Source organism: Spea bombifrons, chromosome 8, assembly GCF_027358695.1.
Source record: "Spea bombifrons isolate aSpeBom1 chromosome 8, aSpeBom1.2.pri, whole genome shotgun sequence".
In the NCBI taxonomy this organism is placed as follows: Eukaryota; Metazoa; Chordata; class Amphibia; order Anura; family Pelobatidae; genus Spea; species Spea bombifrons.
This window is the reverse complement of record NC_071094.1, coordinates 9974503-9981819: the sequence shown is the minus strand read 5'-3', so window position 1 is coordinate 9981819 and position 7317 is coordinate 9974503. Positions and strand designations below refer to the sequence as shown.

Below are 7317 nucleotides of genomic sequence, written 5' to 3'. Positions count from 1 at the left end.
TTTCCCCCTTTACTAATAGAAATCCCTAATAATCCTTTTGACTTACTGTTTCAACAACAATTACCCAGAAGGTTACATAGCAGAGTTTCCCTCGTAGCGGGTCATGTGAAGATAACTTCTTCCGAATCGTTATTCCAAGCCTTTTCCCACAGGTTTTACCTAGCATGTGTCATGGTGGGAAGAAATACATGTATTTATGCATGTAACAACAACCCAAGATTTCTAGGAACAGGTCCTAGTTATGCATCATTCACCCGCAATCCCATACTTTCCAGTATTTGACCTGCAGTGGACTTCTGAGGGGAACAGCTGGCTCAGTTCATAGGCACACTGAGCTTTTTGTGGCCAGCGCTGCACATGTACAGTTTTGTTATGCATGCCGCCTAAATCCTCAGGTGTCCCAATATTTACTCTGGCGTCTAAGTAAAGCAACCCAAATCAGGACAATCCCTCTTAATTTGAAGCAGGTGCACCTATTGCTTATGCCAATGACCTTTTCGTTCATTTTGAGTAATACATTAATAGTCCCCATTGATGATAAATATTGTAGTGTCGTTATCCAGCTGGTGATCCATGGGCTTATCCTGTCCATGTTGGTTTTCATTTGGCTTCCATTGATAATAAGAACTGCATCCCAAATGAAACATACTCATCCACATAAAAAGACTTGGACAACATTGTATAATATTTTCTGTTCATGTTGTAGACTTGCTGTTCATTGGGGATGTAAAGTATTGTCACTGATGATGTCATTTGCAAGATCATTGCTAAGGTCATTAATATATCTGGTAATGAGAAAAACACTGAGGAGAGGGCACAAATTGAACTTGTGATTAACATATGCCTTATTATACATGGACTCACTTCATGTATTATCTGTGATATATCATGCTCTTCAAATACAGTCTAGTGTCTGCTGGCCCATGCACACTGAATCACCAGCGCTACGGAATTTGATGGCGCTATATGAAACAATAAATAATAATGATAATAATAATAATTGTGACTCCTCTGTTCCTTTGGAACAGTTAGGAGGTATTTACATGGCCACAGATTATAAATGCTACAAGAAAACAACATATTTATACATCTACTTTTAAATGTGTGCAATATTAACATGTATTTTTAGTTTAGTTTCCAGAGTAGCAAATGCAATTTAAAAGATTAGGAGCCTCTGGGGCCCCTAGGTACACATGTACACGCACACACACAAAACCCCCAACTGCACCTTGCATGAGGCAGGAGTGCTACTAACACAAGGTTATGTATTGCAGAGATGTCTGACCTCTTTGAGCGTCCTCTTCCCAGATATAGTAGAACGGAAATATACGTTAGAGCACTGGGGGCCTCAAGAACTCCGGGAGCTTCTAAGCCATTGTCCACCATTCCAATGTCAGCTTCTGTAAATATTCAGCAGTAGTTCAAGTTGGGATTTCTTATATAGTATTAATAAAAGAGATCTTTTAATCTCTGGGTTTGTAGAAAAATATTATTTACCAGTCCCTTGATTGTTAAATAGACTTTGCTAGAAATGACTAGGGGGTTCTTGGACTCAACTCCTTAATTGCCATGACATTTTTAAACCATTACTTCTTTACTTGTACTTTGAAAGAGTGTGTTTGGTACAAGATAGGAACCATGGGGGTTTGAACCAGTGACCCAGCATATAAACGAATAAATGAACCTGTCCTTTTTACCACCAGGTGGCTTTGGTGCTTGGTGGACTCTGTTCTACCAGATGGACGTGAGATCCCTACCTGCTCTTGACACACTTGCTTCTCATTTCTCGAGCCTTTATAAGCAGGGCTGTTCTGGTTACCCTTGCTGGAGCATTGTGCTTCCTGGCCCTGCATTATTGCGGATCTTGTTTGTTTCCACTGCGTATTTCATTGGGTTTGACCCCTGGCCTTGGACTCTGACTTTGATCCTGTTTTTTTCCCCTTTTGTGTCTGGCTTGTGATTATCTAACGTATGACCAGGACCCTCTAAACCTGTGTTGTCATCTTGTCTGTATAATGTATCGTACAGCACTACAAAAATCTACTGTGGCTGTGCAAATTAAAGATATTAATTGCCTCGCAGGTTGGAGTTTAAAAGTGCTTTCCGTAAGGCAGCAAAGAGCCAATCAGATCATTTCCTGGTGGAGAAATCCATGCTACAAACACCTGTGAAGAGGGTCACGTTTTTACAAGATACCGCATTTTGTTTAGACAATCAAAAAGAGGATATATAAATAAGTCTCAATTGTTGGAGCCGGTTTCCTCTAGCAAGCCCCTATAAATGAAACACATTAGTTCTGTGTCGGTTAATGATGTGGCGTGTGTCCTTGATATTCCACCAGGTGAACTCTGAAGAGGTCAGGGACAGATCTGCCCTCCCCTACTCTTCCGCTCAACAACTGGTTTTCATTTTGAAAAAAAAGAGAGGTTAGAAAAACAGAGAAGTTAGAGAATGCCAGGAACCACACGATTAATCTACTAAACCTCAAAAGACTGTTATGTGCTTACAGAAAAAAGGGGAAAAAATCAATCCATAACCTTGATACGGGACCATAATGTAATAGCCAAGACTTATGGGTTTCAATATTATGAGGCTTAAAATAAAATTTTACATGGTTCTGTTTATATTGTACTTTAATTCTGGAGAAAACAGCTTACAGCATAAATTTATGACAAATACAAGACAAAGACTAAAAGGGTAACCATTTTTTTTCTGAAAAAAAATGTGCACTGATGTTTTATTAGTTAACAGTTTTTTATCACTGATCTCCACTGCTTCTAATAACTTAATTAAACTTTAAATTAGGAAGCATTAGACGCATTTTGATATAAGATCAACCCACAGTGAATGTACTTCTTGTTTTTTTATCATGTAGATATTTTATTAACTATTACACTTAGATTTTTTGGATTATTTTTGATATATCTTTTCTAGATTTGCTAATTCTTCGCCAGTTTAAACAGCAAATGTTAATTTAGAGGACTATAGCAGGGTGGAGCAAGGAGCAGACAGGATGGAGGAGTAGACAGAAGCACCAGAAATCTCCCGTGCGGTTAAGTGGTCCATGGTGGACACTTTCCAATTTTTGGAATATTTTAAGTGTGTGTTATGCAGAGTTCCATAAAGTTTTTTTCTTGAGTGACAAATCGTATCGGCTTAAATGACTTTAGCACAAAGCAAAATATCAGCTGACCTCCTCCTTTGGGAACCTACCCCAAATGTTGTTCTGAATCAAAAAAGGCCCCTGAATGTGCCATGTACAGGTCTATTATGTAGTATGTTAGAGCTGCCTTCATGTCACATACTTTAATCTGCTGTTGTGGAATCATAATAATAGATTTTAAGAAGAAGAAGCATATGGAGTTCAGCGCTAGAGACACATAGACTGTTTGGATGCAGAAAACATAACTGCTCGGGCTGGTAGGAAGATTCCTATTGAGCGTCAAAAGAAACATCAAGGGAAAACATGGAGGAACTTGCATGAAGTGCCCAGGCTATGGCCCAGAGAAAAATCTGATATCATGCCGGGAAAATATAACTCAATATCTTAAAATAAAAAAATAACAAGTGACAGATGGCTCTATCTCCAATATAACAATTCCATTTTAAATCATAACCACACAGGGAACCTACATTTTCAAATGATGTTAGATCAAATAAAGGAGATTTGAGAGATTAAAGATAACTTTTATTTTACAAATTATATTAAGTATACACACTAGTAACCACACAAGGCAAAATAAAAAAAAATCTAAACATTTTTTTCCAAACACAGGGAATTGGGTTATATAAAATAAATATAAAATACTTATACACTGCACACTTCCAATCAAATCCTCAATAGACCCATTTGTTCGTATAAGATTTGTTCTTTCTGGCACTTACAGCAGGTGGGAATTGAGGCAAATCTCCACAATTGGCCAACGAGCCTTATTCACGACAAAAATACAGGCCAAACTAACGTTAATAATAAGCTTGATTCTTCTGACAGCCCTGTGCGTTTTATTTGTAAAATAGGCATTTAGACTCTAAATTACACTAGTGACTACAAGTTGTAGGCTTCACTAGCTGCACAGTATTAACCCCTTACTAACTACGGCCACCACTTCATCCTGTAGGGTTGTTTAATTCAATCTGATTCCAGTAGCCCAAAAGGCACACAGACAGACCACCGGACTTCTAGCACCCCTTATGAACTAAAAAAGAAAAAAAAATGGTAAACTGCTTGGTAGATAGGAAAATAACCAGAATTTTCATGGGACATGAGCTGCAAAGTATGTAAAATGTTTTAAGACAGGAGGAGGGGCAGAATGTGCAGGATTGATGGAGTGGATGTGGCCATCATGAAAAAAAAAAAACACCTTATTTTGCCCCTAAAAAACCTGGTCTTCTAACAGCATAATCCATCCAACAAACAATATATTAATTAACATTTATATTATGTGACAAAAACAGAAAGAAAAAAAAGATGGATGCAATTTTGATATTTCTACGTAGCTTGTACGTGTCAGATTTCTTCTTAAGGTCTTCACTAACAGCACGAATGGATTAATATACGTTTAGATCAACCAAACAAGGCAATCTTCTTTATTATAATTACTGGTTGAATTGCCCCCCCCCCCCATTTAATATTTGAGTCTGGCTCTCACACAGTATTGTATTACAGTCTGCAGAATTACCGATCATAAACCTTCTTCATTTTTAATTTGAAAGCATAATTACGTGAAATTTGTTCGTTGTTCGATATATCCTGTATGCGTCAGCTATACAGCCACAAAACGGGACAGAACATCTGCTTTATACAACTGTCCGCGCCCCAACATCTGACCTCACATCCACCACCCCAGGTTAAATGAATAGTTGTATACCATACACGGGTTCAAAAATATGTGCTGCTTCCAACACACACAGTCACAGCCGCCTAAACCCCATATTGGGGGTGCCAAATAAATTATTAATATTAAATTATATACCATTTAATTGGGTTCATACTTAAACACCATTGGGTACATCAAAGGGAAAACATGGAAAGTCTATTGTGTAATTGTTTTGCAAATCTTCTAAACATACAAACGTATTTAAAATATAAATTTAAATCTATGTGGGTAATTGGCATTTTTAAGGATTCCTCGCAGTATCATATCTAAAACCTCCAGATCGCATCCTGTTCTGTTGGCGAGAGCTGTTGGACCTTTGCTCCCAAAATAATGCAATATTTAATACCAATATATAATTTAGCATCTCTCAGCTTCAGAGGTTGGTTCATTTTGAGCAATGTGGCACCCAATTAAAATGAAATGATAATCCAGCTAAGCGTGGAGAACATTTCTGCTAACTAGATTTCCCTCTCGGTGACCAGTTTGATTTAGCACCTTGTACTGGTGGTTAGGGTAAACCCAGAAAAAAAAAGAAACTTGCCCATTCTCAGAATATTAAGCCAATCACAAATGACCATATATGGTTTACATAAGCATAAGAAAAATAGAGAAACAAAAATAGATTTAGCATGTTACAATACTTATCATGAGGAGCTGCTAGATGTTTTAGGAAGGAGGACAACTGGAGAAATGATGAAGACCAAAGATGTTTCACACTTCAGTAACAACAATTAAACGGAGAGGAATCAGGACAAGACTCAATCAAACTTCATCCAGCGTTCTCCAACAGACTCATGGTCCTGTTCATCTTATTTGCTCTCACACCAACAGTTAAAAATCAACTGTAACATATTACAGGATCTAGTTGAGAAACATCTGCCTGAGGTAGTTGTGCTACCTGGTATAGCCCTTTGCTGCAATGGTCCCTTCACTTCTAATGGGATGTAAAAACTTCTGTGTTGGCCTTGTGATATACTTGCATGCATTAAGTTAAAGCTTGTGGGTAAAACCCACCATAATACACGTCTCTTTATGGTCTTGCCATAGCAAGAAGAGCCCAAACATGCAGTCAACAATATTAGGTGGTTTTAGGAAACTGAAAAAGAATGAAGGACTCATTAATATAGCTATTCACCATATAGAGTTTTATATGATTACTTTGTATTAGGTACGACTGCTTATTAGCACATTGAGTGGCTGTAACTCATTAGATTAAGCCTTCAGACATGGTCAAGAGGTTTGATTGTTGTTCTATCAATCATTGGAGTGGGAAGGACGGTCTAGGTCAGGGGTAGGCAACCTTCAGCTCTCCAGATGTTGTGAACTACATTTCCCTTGATGCTTTGCCAGCATTATGACTGTAAGAGGATTATGGGAGATGTAGTCCACAACATCAGGAGAGCCGAAGGTTGCCTACCCCTGGTCTGGGCGACTAGGACACTGGTGTGATTGTTGGCGACAGATGTGGTGGTTCTAGAATCCTGGAAATAGTTGACATCCTTCCATTTTCATGCTCCAAGGTCTCTAGAGGAGGGTGTCAAACTATAGGCCTAGAGCTCAAACAGAACATGTTTAATCTGTTTCTACCTTTTTAATGGAGCAGCCAGTGCTCACGCAGATAATATGGGAGAATGGCTAGGTGACAGAAAGATCACAAATGCTTTATATTTACCTCTTCTTTACCCTAACAAAATGGTCACTGAGACCAAAATGACAGTGCTGTACACAACAATACGGGTTAGCATGCCAATGATGTGACATTTTAGGTTACTTTTCCTGCTCAAACACCACAATGATGTTTAAGGATGTCCATTGCTCTAAATACTGTCATTAGTCAGAGTGTCTGGGCTGGGTGATTGAGCCCAAGCCATTCTATTCTTAGCACCAAGCAGCATGATAAGGGGCCAGAGTATCTATCTAGTAGATTAGGGTTAAGATAAAAGCTAAAGCACATAACTGAGAGAATGTCCCTTTAAGCGAGTTACTTTCAGGTTTTTTTACCCAGTTTTTTTCATTCTTGTGTCACTGCTTGAGCCCGTGGCCTTTATCACTGAGCAAGCCAGCGACAGCACAAGCTAAATGTCCACACTCAAATTCTCTTTTTAAATGAAAAGTCAGACAAAACCTGCTATGTGGCTCACTGCTTATATCACTTTCTTTGCTTGTCCTCTGGCTCTTTGACTCGAGTCAAACCCTTCCAAACTCCAGACTTTAGCGGCCTATACTGAGTAGAATTTTCAAGAACTGAAAGAATACTTAGAAATCTGGCAACGCGTACTTCTTTTATGATATAGAATTCATAATTTAATTATCCTTAAACATAGTAAATAGTGGAGCGCATGGCTAGTTTGCATTAATAACAGTGGTAACATAAGGTGGAATATAAGCATTTACAAAATGGATCTGAAATTATAGTTTGTTCCAGTTTTGGAACAAAGAG

The 7317-nt window shown here is 38.3% G+C and overlaps 1 protein-coding gene across 2 annotated transcripts in view; it reads right to left on the bottom strand.

Annotated features, from left to right (window-relative positions):
- Positions 1–7155: 7155 nt before the first annotated feature.
- The window catches only part of MVB12B (multivesicular body subunit 12B), a 45023-nt gene continuing 44861 nt past the window's right edge, over positions 7156–7317 (bottom strand). For both annotated transcript variants that reach the window (XM_053472802.1, XM_053472801.1), the window contains exon 10: positions 7156–7317. This exon is cut by the window's right edge and continues 706 nt beyond it. The gene's annotated coding sequence lies outside the window, so the exon portion shown is untranslated.